Source organism: Oncorhynchus nerka, linkage group LG4 (genome assembly GCF_034236695.1).
Source record: "Oncorhynchus nerka isolate Pitt River linkage group LG4, Oner_Uvic_2.0, whole genome shotgun sequence".
In the NCBI taxonomy this organism is placed as follows: Eukaryota; Metazoa; Chordata; class Actinopteri; order Salmoniformes; family Salmonidae; genus Oncorhynchus; species Oncorhynchus nerka.
In genome coordinates this window covers 82,693,860-82,699,859 of record NC_088399.1, presented here as the reverse complement: position 1 = coordinate 82,699,859, position 6,000 = coordinate 82,693,860, and positions in this window count along the sequence as shown.

The following is a 6,000-nucleotide window of genomic DNA, read 5'->3' as shown; positions in this document are numbered from 1 at the left end:
AGGAGTCTACAGTAAACAACGTAGTACCGTTAAAGAAGAGGAGTCTATAGTAAACAACGTAGTACCGTTAAAGAAGAGGAGTCTACAGTAAACAACGTAGTACCGTTAAAGAAGAGAGGAGTCTACAGTAAACAACGTAGTACCGTTAAAGAAGAGAGGAGTCTACAGTAAACAACGTAGTACCGTTAAAGAAGAGGAGTCTACAGTAAACAACGTAGTACCGTTAAAGAAGAGAGGGTCTAGTAAACAACGTAGTACCGTAAACAACGTAGTACCGTTAAAGAAGAGAGGAGTCTACAGTAAACAACGTAGTACCGTTAAAGAAGAGAGGAGTCTACAGTAAACAACGTAGTACCGTTAAAGAAGAGAGGAGTCTACAGTAAACAACGTAGTACCGTTAAAGTACCGTTAAAGAAGAGAGGAGTCTAGTAGTTAAACAACGAAGTTAAAGAAGAGAGTCTACAGTAAACAACGTAGTACCAGTTAAAGAAGAGAGTCTACAGAAACAACGTCTAAAGAAGAGGAGTCTAGTAAACAACGTAGTACAGTAAAGAAGAGAGGAGTCTACAGTAAACAACGTAGTACCGTTAAAGAAGAGAGGAGTCTACAGTAAACAACGTAGTACCGTTAAAGAAGAGAGGAGTCTACAGTAAACAACGTAGTCCAGTTAAAGAAGAGAGGCGTCTACAGTAAACAACGTAGTACCGTTAAAGAAGAGAGTAGTCTACAGTAAACAACGTAATACCGTTAAAGAAGAGGAGTCTACAGTAAACAACGTAGTACCGTTAAAGAAGAGAGGAGTCTATAGTAAACAACGTAGTACCGTTAAAGAAGAGGAGTCTACAGTAAACAACGTAGTACCGTTAAAGAAGAGAGGAGTCTACAGTAAACAACGTAGTACCGTTAAAGAAGAGAAGTACCGTTAAAGAAGAGAGGAGTCTACAGTAAACAACGTCTTAAAGAAGAGGAGTCTACAGTAAACAACGTAGTACCGTTAAAGAAGAGAGGAGTCTAGTAAACAACGTAGTACCGTTAAAGAAGAGAGGAGTCTAAGTAAACAACGTAGTACCGTTAAAGAAGAGAGGAGTCTACAGTAAACAACGTAGTACCGTTAAAGAAGAGAGGAGTCTACAGTAAACAACGTTAAAGAAGAGAGGAGTCTACCGTTAAAGAAGAGAGGAGTCTACAGTAAACAACGTAGTACCGTTAAAGAAGAGAGGAGTCTACAGTAAACAACGTAGTACCGTTAAAGAAGAGAGGAGTCTACAGTAAACAACGTAGTACCGTTAAAGAAGAGGAGTCTACAGTAAACAACGTAGTACCGTTAAAGAAGAGGAGTCTACAGTAAACAACGTAGTACCGTTAAAGAAGAGAGGAGTCTACAGTAAACAACGTAGTACCGTTAAAGAAGAGAGGAGTCTACAGTAAACAACGTAGTACCGTTAAAGAAGAGAGGAGTCTACAGTAAACAACGTAGTACCGTTAAAGAAGAGAGGAGTCTACAGTAAACAACGTAGTACCGTTAAAGAAGAGAGGAGTCTACAGTAAACAACGTAGTACCGTTAAAGAAGAGAGGAGTCTACAGTAAACAACGTAGTACCGTTAAAGAAGAGAGGAGTCTACAGTAAACAACGTAGTACCGTTAAAGAAGAGGAGTCTACAGTAAACAACGTCTTAAAGAAGAGGAGTCTAGTAAACAACGTAGTACCGTTAAAGAAGAGAGGAGTCTATAGTAAACAACGTAGTACCGTTAAAGAAGAGAGGAGTCTACAGTAAACAACGTAGTACCGTTAAAGAAGAGAGAGTCTACAGTAAACAACGTCCGTAAAGAAGAGAGGAGTCTAGTAAACAACGTAAAGTACCGTTAAAGAAGAGAGGAGTCTAGTAAACTACAAAGTAAAGAAGAGAGGAGTCTAACAACGTACCATTAAAGAAGAGAGAGTAGTACCGTTAAAGAAGAGAGGAGTCTACAGTAAACAACGTAGTACCGTTAAAGAAGAGAGGAGTCTACAGTAAACAACGTAGTACCGTTAAAGAAGAGAGTCTACAGTAAACAACGTAGTACCGTTAAAGAAGAGAGGAGTCTACAGTAAACAACGTAGTACCGTTAAAGAAGAGAGAGTCTACAGTAAACAACGTAGTACCGTTAAAGAAGAGAGGAGTCTACAGTAAACAACGTAGTACCGTTAAAGAAGAGAGTCTAGTCTACAGTAAACAACGTAGTACCGTTAAAGAAGAGAGGAGTCTACAGTAAACAACGTAGTACCGTTAAAGAAGAGAGGAGTCTACAGTAAAAAGAAGAGGAGTCTACAAAACGTAGTTAAAGAAGAGGAGTCTACAGTTAAAGAAGAAGAGGAGTCTACAGTAAACAACGTAGTACCGTTAAAGAAGAGGAGTCTACAGTAAACAACGTCTAAAGAAGAGAGAGTCAGTAAACAACGTAGTACCGTTAAAGAAGAGAGAGTCTACAGTAAACAACGTAGTACCGTTAAAGAAGAGAGGAGTCTACAGTAAACAACGTAGTCCGTTAAAGAAGAGAGGAGTCTACAGTAAACAACGTAGTTAAAGAAGAGAGGAGTCTACAGTAAACAACGTTAAAGAAAAGAAGAGGAGTCTACAGTAAACAACGTAGTACCGTTAAAGAAGAGAGGAGTCTACAGTAAACAACGTAGTACCGTTAAAGAAGAGGAGTCTACAGTAAACAACGTAGTCTACCGTTAAAGAAGAGAGGAGTCTACAGTAAACAACGTAGTACCGTTAAAGAAGAGAGGAGTCTACAGTAAACAACGTAGTACCGTTAAAGAAGAGAGGAGTCTACAGTAAACAACGTAGTACCGTTAAAGAAGAGAGGAGTCTACAGTAAACAACGTAGTACCGTTAAAGAAGAGAGGAGTCTACAGTAAAACAACCGTTAAAGAAGAGGAGTCTACAGTAAACAACGTTAAAGAAGAGAGGAGTCTACAGTAAACAACGTAGTACCGTTAAAGAAGAGAGGAGTCTACAGTAAACAACGTAGTACCGTTAAAGAAGAGAGAGTCTACAGTAAACAACGTAGTACCGTTAAAGAAGAGAGTCTACAGTAAACAACGTAGTACCGTTAAAGAAGAGAGGAGTCTACAGTAAACAACGTAGTACCGTTAAAGAAGAGAGGAGTCTACAGTAAACAACGTAGTAAAGAAGAGGAGTCTACAGTAAACAACGTTAAAGAAGAGGAGTCTACAGTAAACAACGTAGTACCGTTAAAGAAGAGAGGAGTCTACAGTAAACAACGTAGTACCGTTAAAGAAGAGAGGAGTCTACAGTAAACAACGTAGTACCGTTAAAGAAGAGAGAGTCTACAGTAAAAACAACGTAGTACCGTTAAAGAAGAGAGGAGTCTACAGTAAACAACGTAGTACCGTTAAAGAAGAGAGGAGTCTACAGTAAACAACGTAAAGAAGAGAGGAGTCTACCGTTAAAGAAGAGAGGAGTCTACAGTAAACAACGTAGTACCGTTAAAGAAGAGGAGTCTACAGTAAACAACGTAGTACCGTTAAAGAAGAGGAGTCTAAAAACAACGTAGAAGAGAGAGAGTCTACAGTAAACAACGTAGTACCGTTAAAGAAGAGAGGAGTCTACAGTAAACAACGTAGTACCGTTAAAGAAGAGAGGAGTCTACAGTAAACAACGTAGTACCGTTAAAGAAGAGGAGTCTACAGTAAACAACGTAGTACCGTTAAAGAAGAGAGAGTCTACAGTAAACAACGTAGTACCGTTAAAGAAGAGAGAGTCTACAGTAAACAACGTAGTACCGTTAAAGAAAGAAGAGGAGTCTACAGTAAACAACGTAGTACCGTTAAAGAAGAGAGAGTCTACAGTAAACAACGTAGTACCGTTAAAGAAGAGAGGAGTCTACAGTAAACAACGTACGTTAAAGAAGAGAGAGTCGTTAAACAACGAAGAAAGAAGAGGAGTCTACAGTAAACAACGTAGTACCGTTAAAGAAGAGAGGAGTCTACAGTAGTCTACAGTAAACAACGTAAACAACGTAGTACCGTTAAAGAAGAGAGAGTCTACAGTAAACAACGTAGTACCGTTAAAGAAGAGAGGAGTCTACAGTAAACAACGTAGTACCGTTAAAGAAGAGAGAGTCTACAGTAAACAACGTAAACCGTTAAAGAAGAGAGGAGTCTACAGTAAACAACGTAGTTTAAAGAAGAGGGAGTCTACAGTAAACAACGTAGTACCGTTAAAGAAGAGAGGAGTCTACAGTAAACAACGTAGTACCGTTAAAGAAGAGAGGAGTCTACAGTAAACAACGTAGTACCGTTAAAGAAGAGAGAGTCTACAGTAAACAACGTAGTACCGTTAAAGAAGAGAGGAGTCTACAGTAAACAACGTAGTACCGTTAAAGAAGAGAGGAGTCTAAAAACAACGTAGTACCGTTAAAGAAGAGAGGAGTCTACAGTAAACAACGTAGTACCGTTAAAGAAGAGAGGAGTCTACAGTAAACAACGTAGTACCGTTAAAGAAGAGGAGTCTACAGTAAAAACAACGTAGTACCGTTAAAGAAGAGAGGAGTCTACAGTAAACAACGTAGTACCGTTAAAGAAGAGAGGAGTCTACAGTAAACAACGTTAAAAGAAGAGAGGAGTCTACAGTAAACAACGTAGTACCGTTAAAGAAGAGAGGAGTCTAAAGAAGAGAGGAGTCAGTAAACAACGTAGTACCGTTAAAGAAGAGAGGAGTCTACAGTAAACAACGTAGTACCGTTAAAGAAGAGAGGAGTCTAGTAAACAACGTAGTCCGTTAAAGAAGAGAGGAGTCTACAGTAAACAACGTAGTACCGTTAAAAAGAGAGAGTCTACAGTAAACAACGTAGTACCGTTAAAGAAGAGAGGAGTCTACAGTAAACAACGTAGTACCGTTAAAGAAGAGAGGAGTCTACAGTAAACAACGTAGTACCGTTAAAGAAGAGAGGAGTCTACAGTAAACAACGTAGTACCGTTAAAGAAGAGAAGAGTCTACAGTAAACAACGTAGTACCGTTAAAGAAGAGAGAGTCTACAGTAAACAACGTAGTACCGTTAAAGAAGAGAGTCTACAGTAAACAACGTAGTACCGTTAAAGAAGAGAGGAGTCTACAGTAAACAACGTAGTACCGTTAAAGAAGAGAGGAGTCTACAGTAAACAACGTAGTACCGTTAAAGAAGAGAGTCTACAGTAAACAACGTAGTACCGTTAAAGAAGAGAGAGTCTAAAAACAACGTAGTACCGTTAAAGAAGAGAGGAGTCTACAGTAAACAACGTAGTACCGTTAAAGAAGAGAGGAGTCTACAGTAAACAACGTAGTACCGTTAAAGAAGAGGAGTCTACAGTAAACAACGTCTAAAGAAGAGAGGAGTCTATAGTAAACAACGTAGTACCGTTAAAGAAGAGAGGAGTCTATAGTAAACAACGTAGTCCAGTTAAAGAAGAGGAGTCTACAGTAAACAACGTAGTACCGTTAAAGAAGAGAGGAGTCTACAGTAAACAACGTAGTACCGTTAAAGAAGAGAGGAGTCTACAGTAAACAACGTAGTACCTACAGTTAAAGAAGAAGAGAGAGTCTACAGTAAACAACGTAGTACCGTTAAAGAAGAGAGGAGTCTACAGTAAACAACGTAAAGTACCGTTAAAGAAGAGAGGAGTCTACAGTAAACAACGTAGTACCGTTAAAGAAGAGAGAGGAGTCTACAGTAAACAACGTAGTACAGTAAACAACGTTAAAGAAGAGAGGAGTCTACAGTAAACAACGTAGTACCGTTAAAGAAGAGAGGAGTCTACAGTAAACAACGTAGTACCGTTAAAGAAGAGAGGAGTCTACAGTAAACAACGTAGTACCGTTAAAGAAGAGGAGTCTACAGTAAACAACGTAGTACCGTTAAAGAAGAGAGGAGTCTACAGTAAACAACGTAGTACCGTTAAAGAAGAGAGGAGTTAAAAACAACGAAGAAGAGAGGAGTCTACAGTAAACAACGTA